The sequence below is a fragment of the Lissotriton helveticus genome, chromosome 1_1 (assembly GCF_964261635.1).
Source record: "Lissotriton helveticus chromosome 1_1, aLisHel1.1, whole genome shotgun sequence".
In the NCBI taxonomy this organism is placed as follows: Eukaryota; Metazoa; Chordata; class Amphibia; order Caudata; family Salamandridae; genus Lissotriton; species Lissotriton helveticus.
This window is the reverse complement of record NC_136057.1, coordinates 1,138,200,041-1,138,217,743: the sequence shown is the minus strand read 5'-3', so window position 1 is coordinate 1,138,217,743 and position 17,703 is coordinate 1,138,200,041. Positions and strand designations below refer to the sequence as shown.

At 45.9% G+C, this 17,703-nt stretch overlaps 1 protein-coding gene across 1 annotated transcript in view; it reads right to left on the bottom strand.

Moving 5' to 3' along the window:
• Positions 1 to 17,703, bottom strand: part of LRRIQ1 (leucine rich repeats and IQ motif containing 1) — a 1,358,071-nt gene that overhangs the window by 900,567 nt on the left and 439,801 nt on the right. The window lies entirely within an intron of this gene.

Below are 17,703 nucleotides of genomic sequence, written 5' to 3'. Positions count from 1 at the left end.
CCACACCCCCGTTCCTTTTCTACATTTTGTTTGAATAACCACATTCCCCATGTTCACTCTCCTTCTCCTTACTTTCGTTCCCAACACTCACCTTCTTTCAGTCCCCCTACTTCACTTCCTTTCTCCTCTCATACTTTTCTGTTCTTTCTTACTCATTTTCCTTTCATTTATCAATGCACTCCACTTCACTTACTCTTTTTCATTTTTTTAAGAATATAGCTCTTTGATGAGAATTGGAGGTAGTTCTGAAAAGAACTTTATTTTCTTCTTTTTTTCTTTTTTTAGAACTACAACAAAAACAGGGAATGGAAACTGCTCAACAGGAGCAAAAAAAAAAAAAAAAAATATTAGGGCTGGTAACGGCAGTGATGGTTCTCCAATGCTCGAACCATGAGCAGAACACTTTGCTCCCCACAGGAAAGTAGCTGATCACAGTATCTGCATTTAAGGGCGCCTTTGTTAAATGCAGGCTGAATGTTCGGAACCTGCTCTTGTGATCTCCCCCTCACCGATGGTGTTCGTCCTCCGGTTGATGTAGAGGCCCCATCACTGGGAACCTTTTGTGCCAGAGCCCTGACACTTTCCCGGGCAAAATTCAGGGGGTGCCTTCTCTCCACATGGCGAATCATTGTGGAATTCCCAAAAGAATATTTTTTATTGGGGTTACCCCGTGACAGGACTGTGTGACAGATCCTGCACTCTACTTTTGGAGCATTTACCTTCTTCTGGTGATCAGGTATGGAATTTTTTTTCCAGATGAAATGTTCTTTGTATTTTGGCTGAGGAGGCTCTTCATCGATGAATTCATTGGAGTCATCTTCACTGCTGGATGGTCTGGCAGCCATGATAATCCAAGATATCCAACAAAGAACCGACAGCAAAACAGGCGGGTCTTTCAGTCACAAAAGTGAAAGAAGAAGTGAAGGAAATGGGTGGGGATTTCATTCTTTATAAAAAAAATGTTAGCAACCAATGAAAAGTGTTATTTTCAGGTCACATGACACGACGCGCTTACGCTACGCGCCCCGGGGCGCGCCTGTAGTCGCGCTCCAGGGCGCGCCCCGGGGCGCGCGGCGTAAGCGCGTCAGGACATTGCGCGATCGTATGCGCTCGCGTGCTTCCGGGTGCGCTTACGCAGTGCGTCATATGACGCATCACGTGGTTACGCGAAACGTCACGATGTTGTTTTCGTTCGCGAGAATAGCGCTAACGGGACGCTCCCCGGTACGCGCCCGGTGCGCGTCGTAACATTGCGCTTACCCGTGCGTTCACCGGTACGCACCCCGGGAGCACCCCAGGGTTAATAAAATTTGACATAATTATACAATCAATCAATAATCAATCATGGACATTTATATAGCGCACTACTTACCCGGAGGGTCTCAAGGCGCTTGGGGGGGGGGTGCTGCTACTGCTCGAACAGCCAGGTCTTGAGCTTCTACCTGAAGGAAAGGTGGTCTTGGGTCAGGCGCAGGTCGGTTGGGAGGGAGTTCCAGGTCTTGGCGGCCAGGTGGGAGAAGGACCTTCCTCCTGTTGTCGATCTTCGGATGCGGGGTACGGCGGCGAGGGCGTGACTGGCTGATCGGAGGTGGCGTTTGGGAGCGTAGAAGTTGATGCGGTTGTTGAGGTAGCTCGGGCCTTGGTCGTGTAGGGCTTTGTGTGCGTGGGTGAGGAGACGGAAGGTGATTCTTTTGTTGACGGGGAGCCAGTGCAGGTCTCTCAGATGTCCTGAGATGTGGCTGCGTCGGGGGATGTCGAGGATGAGTCTGGCTGAGGCGTTCTGGATCCGCTGGAGTCTCTTCTGGAGCTTGGCGGTGGTTCCGGCGTAGAGGGCGTTGCCGTAGTCCAGTCGGCTGGTGACGAGGGCCTGGGTGACCGTCTTCTTGGTCTCGGTGGGGATCCACCGGAAGATCTTTCGTAGCATGCGCAGGATGTGGAAGCATGACGAGGAGACGGCGTTGACTTGCCTGGTCATGGAGAGGGAGGAGTCCAGGATGAAGCCCAGGTTGCTTGCGTGGTCTGTCGGTGTGGGTGCGGAGCCCAGGGCGGGGGGCCACCAGGAGTCGTCCCAGGCGGAGGGCGAGGAGCCCAGGATGAGGACTTCCGTCTTGTCTGAGTTCAGTTTCAGGCGGCTGGTCGTCATCCATTCGGCTACAGCTTTCATCCCTTCGTGAAGGTTGGCTCTGGAAGCGGCGGGGTCGTTGGTCAGTGAGAGGATCAGCTGGGTGTCGTCGGCGTAGGAGATGATGTTCAGGTTGTGTTGGCGTGCGATGGGCGCGAGGGGGCTCATGTAGACGTTGAAGAGGGTGGGGCTCAGCGAGGATCCTTGAGGGACGCCGCAGATGACTTTGGTGGCCTCTGACTTGTACGGTGGTAGACAGACTCTCTGTGTTCTTCCGTCGAGGAAGGAGACGATCCATTCCAGTGCAATATACAATATAAAATTTGTTTTAAAATTTATTATTTTTTATACCTATAAAGATTTGCTATTAAAAAACCATTGAAATTCACTGAAAAAAACATAGGTTTCACACCAGTTATAGTTAGGAATTAGCATTAAAAAAACTATTAAAATCACTGAAAAAACCATAGGTTTTACACCAGTTATAGTTAGTTGGAAGTTTTACTCGCATAAAACCATTGAAATTCCCACGTTATAGTTAGTTGGACTCACTATAACTTGCGCGAGCAATGCACTGCTGATGATGTCACATATTACATCACTCATGACATGGTCAGTGACATCACTCATGACATCACTGATGACACCATCCTTGTGACAGAGTGAGAGACCTCCTTTCACTGTAATGTAACCCTTGAAACACATATTCAAAAATAGAAACTAAAATTTTCAAAAAAATGGAGATACCCATACCACTTACAACAACCAATTCAATAATTCCACCATCTATATACACATCCACTCATTCACCAACAGTTCCATATAGTCACTCATACATATACTCACTCATCATATGTAGTGATACACCTATACATCCTGTTACACAACGACAGGCATCCAAAAGTTACTCACACACATACTCACACATGCAAATAAACTATTGAACATCCATTTATTTGCATATACAGCTATACACACACTACCACTTTACTTCTAAGGAAACTTACACATACTTACTCTCTTAAACAATCACTTATAGAAACACATACTAATTTAAACAGGAACTCTTACAATCCCTCACTCTCACATATACTCACTTATATACATCAATATTCACATATACTAGATTAAAACATATGTAGTTACTGATAAAGACACTAGTGAGACAGTCATTCACTCACTAACACACACATATACATACTCATCCACCCATACAGTCCTGCACATATGCTGTCTTCAAAACACATACAAAGAGAGAGTCAGTCATTCATGCATCTATGTGCTAAGTAATACCCCGACCAAACCATACAAACACTCATACTGATACTAAGAAAAACATCTAATAACCCATATACATACACATGTAGCTACTCAGCAACCCATGCAGCCACTTATACACAAAGTGAAACACTAATACATATATTTAAATATTTAAACATTACTCTCTAATATATGTATTTTAAAAAAACATCCATGTAAACACTTATTTAAACATTTATTCTTCCATCAACTTTTACATATACATATATAATACATAATTATTTTTTAAAAATAGACACATTCACTGGATGGTGTCATCAGTGATGTCATGAGTGATGTAATATGTGACGTCATCAGCAGTGCATTGCACGCGCAAGTTATAGTGAGTCCAACTAACTATAACGTGGGAATTTCAATGGTTTTATGCGAGTAAAACTTCCAGCTAACTATAACTGGTGTAAAACCTATGGTTTTTTCAGTGAATTTCAGAGTGATCTTGGAAAGGCACTTGAACCATTTAACTAGCACAAGTAGGCACTGCTGCTGATAAAAGAACTGATTTTGAGGTCATAAAACATTCGTCTTGGAAAATAGTTGGTTTTACAAACATAGGAGTCTCAATGAACTGAATGTAATTTAAGAGCCAGAAAAGCTTCTTCGGTGTGACTCAGACGCCGGGGAGCTAGCTGCTCTTAACTGTGGTCTCCTTAATGTGAGGTCACTGCGCAGGCACAGAATCGATATTTTCGAGCTGCTTGCGGAGAGAAAGTTTGACCTACTGTTTATCACGGAGACATGGTTGGACCAGTTTTCTGATTCAGACATCATCGAGGCTATGCCTGAGAGCTACTCGATGGTTAGGCAGGACAGGCCAGCAGGGAGGGGAGGGGGGATTGCAATTATTTTTAGGAAACCCTTGGGATGTTTGTTGGAAAGCACGCCGGTTGCCGAGAGTGAGGTAGGAGCGTTCACTATCAAAATCAATGGGGGCAAGACGATCAAAGGCTTTCTGGTTTATAGACCCCCAGGGCCTTGCGCCAAGTTCAGGGAGAGTCTGTTAGAGAACTTAACAGAGGCAACGTTGCGTAGGGATACATTCCTCCTATTGGGCGATTTAAATTTGCATCTGATTGCCCAGAGGATAAAGGAGTGGAGGAATTTTGCCGAGATATTCAAGCCCTTCAGCTTTAACTCAAGTTCTCGAGCCCCACGCACAGGCAGGGGCACCTCCTGGACCCGTTTTTTGCTAACTGGGAAGGGGTTGAGGTGTCCACTATTGAACCTATCCCCTGGACAGACCACTCTCTGGTGGTCTTTTCTATAAAGACCTCCAAGACCACTAAACCCAGTCAGGCACCCTTAAATTACTTAAGGAGGAAGTGGGCTAAGTTCTCACTGAAGGATTTTAATCATGCTTTGACTAGAGATGGTCAACCTGGAGGGGAGGATATTGAAACAGCGGTTTTGAACCTCAATAAGCGCATTACTCAAGCGCTGGACCAGACCGCCCCACTCTGCCGAACACTTGCATCCGGCCGTAAAGAAAGATCTGCCCCCTGGTTTAGTGGAGAGCTGAGGCAAACAAAGGCGGAATGCAGGCGAGCCGAAAGAGTGTGGAGGGTGTCATATGATACCCAGGCCAGGGAACTGTTCCTAGAAAAAAGGCGGCAGCATCATAGGCTGATTAAAAAGTCTAAGGCCGCCTTCTATGCAGAACAAATTGTAGGGGCCAAAAACTCGGCCAAAGAACTTTTTAGCATCTATAAGTCTTTGACTACTCTAGACGCATTGGCAGACCCAGAGAATTGTTCGCCCGAAACTTGCGATAGAATCGCCGAATATTTCTCCACCAAAGTCGAGAAAATTTATTCGACTTTTCCCAATCCTCCCCCTGTAGGGGTTGAGTTTGTGGCAGCCCCGGAGGGCATGGAGACAGAGGGGTTTCTCACGAACTTTAGCACCCCCCCTCCTGAAGAACTAGTCAGGGTGTGTCTCTCTGTCAAATCGGGCTCCCCCTTGGACCCGGTGTCCCCTAAACGTTTGGGGGACAGCCTGGAAGTGTTGGAGCCTTACATAAGGCATGTCCTGGATACCTCCTTCAAATCGGGTATGTTACCTGAAGGGTGGAAACAGGCGGTGATACTCCCTCTCCGGAAGAAATCCCACATTGATTTTGAGGTGTTGGAAAATCTGAGGCCCATTTCCCTCCTGCCTTTTCTGTCCAAAGTGGCGGAAAAGGTGGTTAACACCCAAATCATGAAACATGTGGAGGAGATGGGATTGCTCCATGCCACACAGTTTGGCTTTAGACCGCGCCACTCCACCGAGTCCGCCCTTCTCATGGCAACGGAACATCTGAGACAGGCGTAGATAAGGGGCAAACGATGGCCTTGATCCTGCTAGACCTCAGCGCGGTGTTCGACACTGTAGCACACACCACCTTGCTACAGTGTCTGAACAGAGGCGGCATCACCAATACCGCGCTGAGGTGGATCCAGGCCTTCCTCACAGGAAGAAGCTTTCAAGTGAGGCAAGGCGACTGCTACTCAAAGGGGGTTCCTTTGGGCCAGGGCGTGCCTCAGGGCTCGTCTCTGAGTCCAACCCTTTTTAATTTATATGTAGCGCCGGTGGCCTCCATTGTAGAGAACTATGGTCTCCAATTGGTTTCATACGCCGATGATACGCAGCTGGTCATCTCCCTGTCGCACGCGCCCTGTCTTGCTGCAGATGGCTTCCGGTCGTGCATGAAAGAACTTGCCGACTGGATGGCCACCAACTGTTTGAAACTTAATGGCAGCAAGACAGAGGTGCTAGTGGTAGGGAGAGCCCAGTCTGCATGGTCATCGGCATGGTGGCCACCCTGTCTAGGACCTACCCCCACCCCTTGCCAGGAGGCAAAAAATCTAGGGGGGTGGTTTGATGCAGGTCTCACTTTCGGGCCCCAGATCAACCGTGTGGTTGGCGTATGTTTTGCGGTACTGAAAAGATTGAGAAAAGTCCTGGACTTATTGCCGATGGAAGCTCGCCAAACCCTGGTACATGCTTTGGTAACCGCCAGGATGGACTACGGGAATTTGCTTTAGCTGGGGGTGCCAGAGAAGAGCATGGCTCGCCTCCAGGTGCTGCAAAATGCGGCAGCCCGTCTCATCCTCAGGCTGCCCAAAAGGGCGCCTTCGAAGGCGGCACTGCAGAAGCTACATTGGCTCCCGGTGAGGCGCAGAGTTGAATATAAAGCCCTCTGCACGTGTCATCGTATCCTGTATGATAGGGCCCCTCGACCACTTAGGAAACTGGTTGAAGCTTACATACCCGCCTGAGCGCTCAGATCTGCCGATGGGGGTCTGCTTAGGGTCCCCAGGGTGAAGAAAGCGCGCATGGGAGGCAGATCTTTCAGGTGTCTAGCGGCAAACTACTGGAATAAACTCCCAGTGGACTTACGTCTGGAACCTGAAGAAACGAGGTTTCGAGCGAAACTAAAAACCCACCTGTATACGAAGTAAAAGGACTAGTAAGCTACTGTGCTTCCTGTTTTCTGCCTCTCTCACTTTCAGCGCGTGGACACGCCGGTGTGCGTAACGCAGCGCTTTACAAATGTCCCAATAATAATAATCAGAATGCCATATGCCAATGGTTTGCATACCCATTTGGAGATACAAGACATTGAACAGATACGAACACCAAGTCTGGGTTGTATCTGATTCGCAAACTGGAAGTTTCCTCCTTGGGACAGCATTCACTTTGTGAATGGTGGTGTGCAGCCTCTGGGGTGATATAGGAGTAAAGGAAAAGGGACCAGTTTTCAGTAATTCTGCCTCAGGTCAGTGAAAATATGAACTAAGAACCAAATGCCTAAACTGTGAACTCTAGGACTACAGACTGAGTCAGGGGCCTTAAATGTACAATATATTTTCTTCTCTTTGCAAGCTTGCAATATGACAATAATCTAAAGTGAGGTTCTACTGGTTTTATGCAGACAGTTTTTGAAGAAACCCCAAAGTGTGCAACGTTTTAGGTGGGCATACAGAAAAATTGTTAGGTGGACCCGTCCATATAGGTGGCACTTATGGCTGCCTTCACCCTGTGGTATATAAATAAATAATACCGGATCTATTTTTGAATGAATAAATGAATAACAGATAGCTCAATAAATAAGAGTCAAGATTCGAGGTAGTAGGAGTTTTGCAGGTTTAATACAGCATAAGGACAGGAACAGGACGACCTGCACGGGAACAGGATGGCAGCGCTGCCGGGGGCAGAATCGGGACAAGGACCAGGATAACTTTTTAATAACAGTACACGATCATATATACTAAAACAGTTGCATTATAATACATACGATAGGCGGAGCAGTGGGTGGAGCAAAGGGTGTGACGCGTAGCAGTCGCGAAAGATAAGGGTGAAAGTAGGTGTAACAGGGCGTATACATAGACATGTGATGCAAACGTAACAGAATATGTCATGAATGGGGCGGAAACATGGAGGGGGCTACCTAAGGAGCCGGGACCTCTAACCTGATGGTGCGCGCAAACTGGCAATGACGTGTTACTAGGAGAAGCTGGGGGCTACGAACTCTGTGCTAGGAGCAGAGACTGAAGTCTGGAGAGTCAGGGCGACATGTACCTAAACAGTATCTAGTATCTGATGTTTAGAGAACATGTTGATAGAATCCAAAAGTTATCGGGGTAAAGGCTAACAGACTCTAAGACTGGAGCATGCATTATTCTACATGTAGTGCGTGATGAAGAATATTAAATGACCATTAAATGCAGTATTTCTCTAACATGGAGACGTAAAGGCTAGACAATGACGGGAACTATTGATGCGATTCAGTAGCTTAGGAATGCAGAGAAGGAGGACTGAACTGATAACTGGAATCATAACATACTCTTGGCAGACTAAGAAGCAGAGCCAGGCTGAACCGGGCACTGCAAGGCAGGAAGTAAGTGAAGGGTCAGGAACACAGGTGGGGGCTGTATCGCTCCTCAGCGAGGGCTTCAGGAGACAGGAGCTGAATCTGGTGTCCAGGCCCTTTTGAGGCCTAGAAACGGGGACTTTACAATGGAATAACGTGCACACTGAGAAACGTGGCAACGTAACTTTACATAGGCCTGATATTCGTAGTATTCACGAGAACTGGAAACTGACATACTAGAGGTGGACACAACTGTAATTGCGTCTTTATTCAAACATGGGGAATACATATGCATATTAATCATGCACAGATAACATATGATGGAGGACGCGTAGGGACACAGAACATGGCAAAATTTACTTTTCCACATTCCCTCCTTGTCACTACGTTTCCTTCAGGAAACATCAATATTCATGATACCATCTATCATTTCATACAGTATCATTTGCTCGTCTCGAATTTTCTTGGAACGGGATTTAGAACGGGGCTTGGGACTAGGAATACAAGAGGTAGCACAAATGCCGCAAATCGCAGGGCCACATTGTATACAGAGGCAGCAGCTAAATATGATCGCTACTGCAATACCTAGAAAGGACAAGACTTTCCATCCCCAAGCGGAAATTATATTCCAGAACCAACCGGACCATGTCCAGGTGCCTGGGTCTTGGTGTAACAGATGGGCAATTTTATGGAGTCTGGTTATAGCTGAATAAACAGACGGCGCGTTATTTGGAATGAAAATGCAGCAACTAGATCCGATGACTCTACAGGCCCCGCCCCTATCGGCCAATATGACGTCAAGGACGAGACGATTCTGGAGCACGACAATTCTCATAAAGGATTGTTCTTCGGTTAAATTACTTAGAGCAGAAGTAGTCTCAATTACTACTGCTTCGAGTGTTCTGGTTAATCTACGTATCAGTTTACTATTCACAACTGTACCTAAATAAGGGAAGACACCTTTATTGATATCTATATATTGTTCTAGAGCAGTTTCAGTATAATCGACAATCGGGAGGTTTCTCTTGTGTCTTGTATGTACTAGGTGGGAATTCCTATGGTAGTCGGGTGGGGCTACAAAAACTGGTGGCAGTAGGAAGGCAATGTAACAGGTTCCCTCCCAATCGAGGGGCAGACGAACATATGCGGTCTGACCACAAACAAAATAAGAATGACGTGAAGCTTTGAAAATAGATTTCCCACTGTCACTATACTTGACAATAGTAGTACAATCACTATGTCCTACATGTACGGAACCATTATTTCTAACACATAATTCGCCTTTGACTGGTAGTACTGAAATAGCAGGTAAGTCTGGAGTGGAATCAGACTGAACATTCAGGACCATGAAATTCGAAGAATAATTACCTAAATTGTAAACTTCATTTTCTAGATCTAACCCTGTTCTGTGGGGAAGACCTTGCTTGTCTGGAAAACATGTACTGTTAAGAAAAGACATATCTGTTAAAGATGACGTTAACGTGGACCATGCTCCACACGAACCATTATGTGAAAATGGATAAGGAAAGAGTGGCAGAACTCCCTTCGGTGTCTGGAAAGGGGGGAGTCGACCACACACCCAACAATTAGTGGCATTGCTGGTCTGGTGTGAATAATGTAACATGCGGATAAAAGAGTTGTTACGCATAGCGAGGCGGTAAGAGAGTTCATGAGGAGGCAGATCACTAAACGTGTGCTCTACTGTAACATTAGAAGACTTATTTACATGAGAAACTGGAAAATACAGGTAAAATGCATAACTGGTGCAGGAAATCATAATGCTGAGAAATAATATGAAACATAAAAAAACGATACATCGGATTGAGTTTTGACTAACTCTCTCACTATGGGGGTCTATTTTATACATGTCAGAAACCGGTCTAACCATTTCACCTAGGGGAGGACTTAGACAATCAAACTGGCTGACTTATTTTACTAGACCTTAATTTGAGTTTATACTCCTGTTGCGGAGTTGTCTCTAACAGGGAGGGTGCAGTATCATTGTCTTTTGCGGGACAGTCCTTAAGAATAGTACTTTGGCAGTCCTTTAAATCCGGGGAAATGTTCTTTGAGACTGGCTTCAATCCATAAAATTTTTTAATATGCGAAAGATGCACCCAGCCTTTGCGTCCCTCCAACTTCACGGCTGTACGGGTGGCGAGGAGGACCTGTCGGGGCTCCTTCCAGCGAGGCTCCAGTGGACTTGAGCGATCGAAATTTCGCACTAGGACCATGGATCCGGGAACGATTTCATGCGGTGCCACCTCGGTATTGTCTGGAAATGCGGCGGCAACCTGTGAACGACAAGAGTTGAGGGCAGACATCAAGGAAGCTAGGTAATCTGTCAGCATATTACTTGAAACATCGGTAATACTTCGGGGTCTAGGTGTACCCCACATGTTAGGGGGGCGGCCGAAAACGACCTCATACGGGGACAGACCTGATCTGGAATGTGCGACCATGCGCATATAGAACAGGGCAACTGGCAGAGCTATGAGCCAGTCTACACCTTTCTCTTGACATACTTTTGCAATACGGATTTTCAGGGTCTGATTATGTCTCTCTACGAGACCGGCTGCTTCAGGATGGCGTACACAATGGAACTTCCACTGGTACCCTAACAACAGGGAAACATGCTTCATGAGTTCAGATGAGAATGGCTGGCCGTTGTCAGAATATACGACTCTAGGGAGTCCATAACGGGGGAAGAACTCACGAACCAACTGCTTGGCAGTAGTCGCGGCTGTGTAATCTGGAACTGGATATGCTTCTGTCCACCTGGACAAAGCGCATACAACTACAAGGACATACTTGAAACCTCGACATCGCTCCATCTGAATGTAATCCATCTGGAGGACTTCAAAAGGGTGGTCAGGGGGCTGGAATCCACCTTGTTCCACCGGGACACTTTTACCTGGATTAAACTGACAACATATCATACAGGTACGGACTTTCTGCTTGGCTGCAGCTCGTAAATGCTTGTTGAACCAAATGTTCTGGATACTGTCTAACATAGCTTTCTCTCCTAGATGTGCTGGACTATGTGCGGTATTGATAATGACTTGAACCATAGAGTCGGGGAGAAACCATGTGGCTCTACCCTTCGTTAACCATCCTTGATCTGTCTGGACCCCTCCTTGTTCGGACCATTTCTTGATTTCATCGGGAGTAGCGTGTAACTGGATATCTATGACATCTTGAGTAGGGTCCTTAACTGTCATACAGGTAGTCAGATCTGGAGTGTATGTCGGTGTCTTATTAACTGGAATGTCTGGAGTCTGAGCTGTAAGCTTGGCTGTGCGATCTGCTAGATCATTACCTTGGGAAATAGTGTCAGTAACTTTCGTATGTGCTTTGCACTTCATGATAGCAATGGATGTCGGTAAATGTATGGCATCTAACAGAGCCTGAATAAGGAGACCATGCTGAATCTTGGTTCCATGAGAAGTCATGAAACCTCTCTCCTGCCAGAGCACTCCGAAGTCGTGTACGACTCCAAATGCATAACGTGAATCTGTGTAAACATTAACTTTCAGGTTCTTGGCGTGTATGCAGGCTTGTGTCAGAGCAACTAGCTCTGCTGCTTGAGCAGACAGGGTGTCAATACGGTGTGTTTCAATAACTTCAGTGTCAGTAGTCACTGCATACGCGGCTACTAGTTCTCCTGTACTAGTTCTCATGCATGAACCATCCACATAAAGTGTCAGGTCGGGATCTGGTAACGGAATATCTATCAGGTCTTGTCTTGGCTTTGTCGTAATGTTAACTACTTCCACACAGTCGTGTGTGACAGGATTTGGATTAACTGACGGTAACAGTGTAGCAGGATTTAGGACGTTGCAGCGTCTGATTTCTATGTGTGGCTGAAACAGTGTCAATTCATAACCTGTTAAACGTGCAATTGTCAAGTGCTGAGTTTGTGTTCGGTTTAAAAGAACTTCCACGGAGTGTGGGACTTGTACTGTCAGGGAGTGTCCTAATACTATGGAATCACTTTGTCTGATAGCTAGTGCTGTGGCTGCAACTGACTTGAGGCACGCAGGCAGAGCCTGAGCTACAGGATCTAATGTGCTCGAAAAATAAGCACAACAGTAAGTGTCCTAAGTAGACCACTTGCTGGACACAGAATTGAAGCTTCGAAGGGGACACCTTGTGTCCCATCTCGGCTAGGAAATACAAGACTGTAAGTGATGCTCGCTCGCAAGCACGTTCAGAACGGGCTGTGATCAGGAGATCATCGACATACTGGAGCAGGGCAGTGTCAGTTGGCATGTGAATGTTGTCTAGTTGTCTCTTGAGTGCTTGACTATAAATACTAGGACTTTCTGTGAAACCTTGAGGAGCTCGTGTGAACATATAGCTCCTTCCATTTAAACAAAATCCGAAAAGAAACTGGCTGTCTGGATGAATGGGGACACTGAAAAATGCGTTCTTGAGGTCTATGACTGTAAAAAATGAGGCTTCGGAATCAATGACTGTCAACAGGGAAGAGATATCAGGGACAACTGGATACTGGGGAATAATACATTTATTAAGTTCTCGGAGATCAATCACTAATCGATATACTGGAGGTGCATTTGGATCAGTACGTTTCATGACAGGAAGGATCGGAGAATTGCATACATTGGAGTCAGTTTCTACAACTACTTCCTGAGCCATAAGCTCGTCAATAATTTTGGATAAGGCTGCTACAGCCTCAGGTGGCAATCTGTACTGTCTGATTCGTGGTAACACTACACCTGGCTTGAGAGTCACACGATGGGGTGTGATTTGCATAAAACCAACATCAGTTGGACCTTGCGCCCATAAATGCTGCGGGACATTGGACAATCTGGGATCAAAATCTCGTAATACATAGTGACCCTTGAAGTCACGTAGGAACAATCGTATTCCCTCTGGGGAACAGCATATAACTGCACCTAATCCTTTCAGTGTTTTAATGCCTAACAAATTTTCTGGACATGACTTAGTAAGTAACAGATCAATAGTGCGGGACAATGGACCTACTTCTAGAGTAACTGGCTTTGAAATTTCATTTACAATAGGTTTTCCTGAAAATCCAAGGGAAACATTTCTAGAGCCTGAGAGCGGAGCCCCTGGAACTTCGGCGTGACTTATAGTGGTCCTACTTGCCCATGTATCAATCAGAAACTTTCTGTCTTTCCCTAGTACTTGACTATGAACATAGGGACCTTCTTGATCTACAGGTATCTCGATGAGAGGCAAGCCTACCTCCCTCTCTAGGCTGTTTCATGAATACGGTTGATACTCTGGATACTCGGACTGTGCATACTGATACATCTGCTGTGTAACATGCTGTGTTGCAGCGATAGGCTGCGGTACAGTAACTGTCTGTTGTGCATTCTGTGGCTGAGAAGTCTGTGAAACTTGTTCTTGTCTAGGCGGACGTGGTCTTTCTTTAGTCTTACCGGTAGCTATGTTGTGTTTCAGAACTGCACACTCGTTTATAAAATGACCTGGCTGTTTACAATAATTGCAGTTTCCTTTAACGGGAGCTGCAGGATGACTGGCTTGATTCGGACCCCTCTTCTGACTGTCTTGTGGAACAGATTGTGCAACTAGTACTTTCATTTTCGTGTCTTTCATACGTTTTCTCTCATGATCTTGCTCTTCTCTGATTCTATTCTGGTGATATTGAAGCATCTGTAACATCTGGGACGGGGTATTAGCTTGCCAGGTACTTTCGACTTTCAAAACTCGATTCTTAACTTGTGGACTTGAATTCTCGACTAGTTTAGTAACAAAAAGATGAGGGTATGACTCGCTACTCGTCTTGAGGCCACTGTTTATGATAAAACATTTCTCAAATCTAGAATAAAAATCACTAGTGTCTTCATCTTGTTTCTGTTTACAGGCTGAGATTGCATCCCAGTCTTCCTTTTTAGTTGCTAATAGTCTGGGCAAAACTTGTATTAATAGTTCAGGTAATTCTTTACATTTATCTCCAAGACCGGTACCTGGTACTTGTGCCTTGTCTTCAGCTTCTAGAACTGCCCAATCGATCTTTTTCTCTCCCACCTCCCATTCTTTTTCTTTGAGTTTCTCATATACCCCTGCGGGCAACAGGACCTTTAACATTTTAATAATATCTGGATACGTGTATTCTCCCATACGGAGCATGTCTTTTAATTCTCGGTGGAACCCTGCTGGATCTTTATCATGACAGGGAATTAACTTTTTCATCTCTAAGAGTTCCATCTTTGTGATCGGGGTGTAAACAAACACTCGTTGCATTTCACCACCGTCTGTCTTAACTGGATGCACTTCTCGTAACGGATTCTGTCTGTCTATGTAAAAGGGTTTACTTTCTGGGGGTGAGACATGAACAAAATGCGGGTTCAAAAACATACTATATTTGTGGCGCTGTTCTAGAATGACACTAATTAAATCAGTACCTAAACCTTTCCATCTATACTGGAGTAACTCGTTCAGGACATCGTGTAACGGACCTGGATCAGAATGTTGACCCTCATACAATGTAATGAGGTGCTGAATCATATACATACCCGCCAGTCGCTGCTCGGCTGGGGGCATTTTCAGAAACATTTGTGCCACTATTTCGTCTGGAAAAGTGGTAGAATCAGTAATCCATCGGACTGCTGATCGGACTAGTTCTTGTTCATGCATGGTACTTAACTCACTATAACCGATTCGTGATTTCAGAATGTGATCGGTAGCTTGAAATATTTGTTCTAGAGAACCTTGTTCTGGTGCTGGATGATGAAAAATTGACTTGTGTTCTAGGCGCAAATGGCGATCTGGAAATTTAGATTTTCCTACATACGCTATTCTGTCGGGATTCTCGTCCTCTACCTCTTCTGTAGAAGAGTCATTTTCTTTCTCGCTTACTTGTGCTTCTTTACGTTGTTCGTGTACCCTTATTATTTCTTTACGGATTTTCTTGTACATACTCTCTATACTACCGATAGTCTTATGCTTACCCTCGGCTATATTATCACTCCACCTTGTCAGGACTTTCATTTCGGCTCGATCTTTGGTCGGATAATCTTGTTCTCGTATTAAACAATTAATCAGAAACTTTAATATCATGAGCTGGACTTCAACTTTTCTTTGGCACATGACGTCACTAATACTTTCTGGATCATTCCCTGTACGGATGAAACAATATATTCTGTCTAGATCTTCTTTCATATCTGGTAGGGTAACTAGATACTCGGTCACTTTTCTCACGCGTAATGAATATAAAACCATACTATCCTCGCCTGGGACTGGATCATAGCCACATTCGTTAAGGGCTTTTCTTATTTCTGCAACAGACTGATATCTGGGCGTACGCTGTGACGCTTGTGCATGTAATTCGGCTAACGTTAAACGCTTGTGTGGCGGCGGGGTTTGAGGAGGACCTCCCCCTGCGGCCCCTAAACTAGAGTCGTCTACTGATGCTCTTCGTCCTGGCAGAGTGGGAAATGGAAATGTAGGCTGGACTTGTATGGCGGGCTGGACCGGGGGTACCGTAACAGGTACTCCGGTGTCTGGAGGAGCGGGAAGTGCCTGATTTACAGGGACTGGCGGAGTAGTAACAGGATTTGCATATTCTGGGACTGTGTCGTCCAAATAGGACGAAATGAAAATATCAGCTGCGGTCGGTTTGTGACGTAGCTTGGTCGGAACTAATGGTGGCGGGAAATTACTGGATGCCTCTGGGGTCGCTTTTGGCAAGCCCTCGGCAAGAAGAGGATACATACCCTTAATAAGAGCATGCCTCTGTCTGTCTGACTGTTCGGTTTTAACTCGTTCACCAATCTCGATTAATTCCCTTTCTTGGGCTCGTTCCAAGGATTCTCTACTTAATTCTGACTTTCTGATTTCTTTTTCGGTTCTTTTATGAGATTCTTTGCGCCATAACTCAATGGCATCTTTCTGTGACTGTCTGGCTTTCTTTTTCCATAATGCTTCTTCTACTCGCATGATGCACTCGGCATCCCATGTGCCTGACACAGGCCATCTATACTTTTCCTCTAACTGTTTGGTATACTCGACCCATAAATCTAGATACAATATGGCGCTTATGCCATGCTTCTGGTACATGAAATGACCTGGACTGTCCCTAGGCGGGACAGGAACTGTGGCTTCTAGCAGACCTTTTCTAGTTCTTAACTGACGCAGTTTTGAAAAGAGCGGCATGACTGAACTATAATCTGGACACAATACAATACACAATAAACACGATAACTACTTCACACTCATACCACGACATCAAAGTACATGAAGAACATTTAAAATAACAGTTCGAACAGAATACTACCTGGAATACGGAACACAGAGTACATGAATTTTCTCGAGAACAGAACTGACTAGAACAGAAACTAGATGCACTGCTGAAACAGTACGAAACTTACCGGTCTCATACAGAGACACGTCAGAACCCGCATCCACCGAAGTGGACACTTCGTTTGTGGGTCTGTGTACCACCAACCCACGGACCAGAGTCAATTAGATTGACCCTGTCTAGATACTACCCCAGCAATGGTACTCACCGGGCAGTAAGAACGGAAGGCCTCGGTCTGGGCTGGACTGCTTCGACGCCGGACGGACGAACTTCGGACTTCTGTTACGGGTGGGCCTCCGGATACCTCGGACCTTGGACTCTCGGCTTGGGCTCTGGTCGGGACTCGCCGCGTTCCTCCACCGTCTCGTCTGGATGCTGGACCGCCTCCTCCGTCTCCTCCGTGGGCCTGAGGGATACTTGAAGCAGAAATATCTGCCGGTGCGCAGAAGAGTTCCGTCACGACTGCAGAGGGTCAGAGGGTCGGCGTGGCTTCACCGACGCGTGGGGAAAGGGCAAGTCCCTATTCGGGCGCCATTATGTGGTATATAAATAAATAATACCGGATCTATTTTTGAATGAATAAATGAATAACAGATAGCTCAATAAATAAGAGTCAAGATTCGAGGTAGTAGGAGTTTTGCAGGTTTAATACAGCATAAGGACAGGAACAGGACGACCTGCACGGGAACAGGATGGCAGCGCTGCCGGGGGCAGAATCGGGACAAGGACCAGGATAACTTTTTAATAACAGTACACGATCATATATACTAAAACAGTTGCATTATAATACATACGATAGGCGGAGCAGTGGGTGGAGCAAAGGGTGTGACGCGTAGCAGTCGCGAAAGATAAGGGTGAAAGTAGGTGTAACAGGGCGTATACATAGACATGTGATGCAAACGTAACAGAATATGTCATGAATGGGGCGGAAACATGGAGGGGGCTACCTAAGGAGCCGGGACCTCTAACCTGATGGTGCGCGCAAACTGGCAATGACGTGTTACTAGGAGAAGCTGGGGGCTACGAACTCTGTGCTAGGAGCAGAGACTGAAGTCTGGAGAGTCAGGGCGACATGTACCTAAACAGTATCTAGTATCT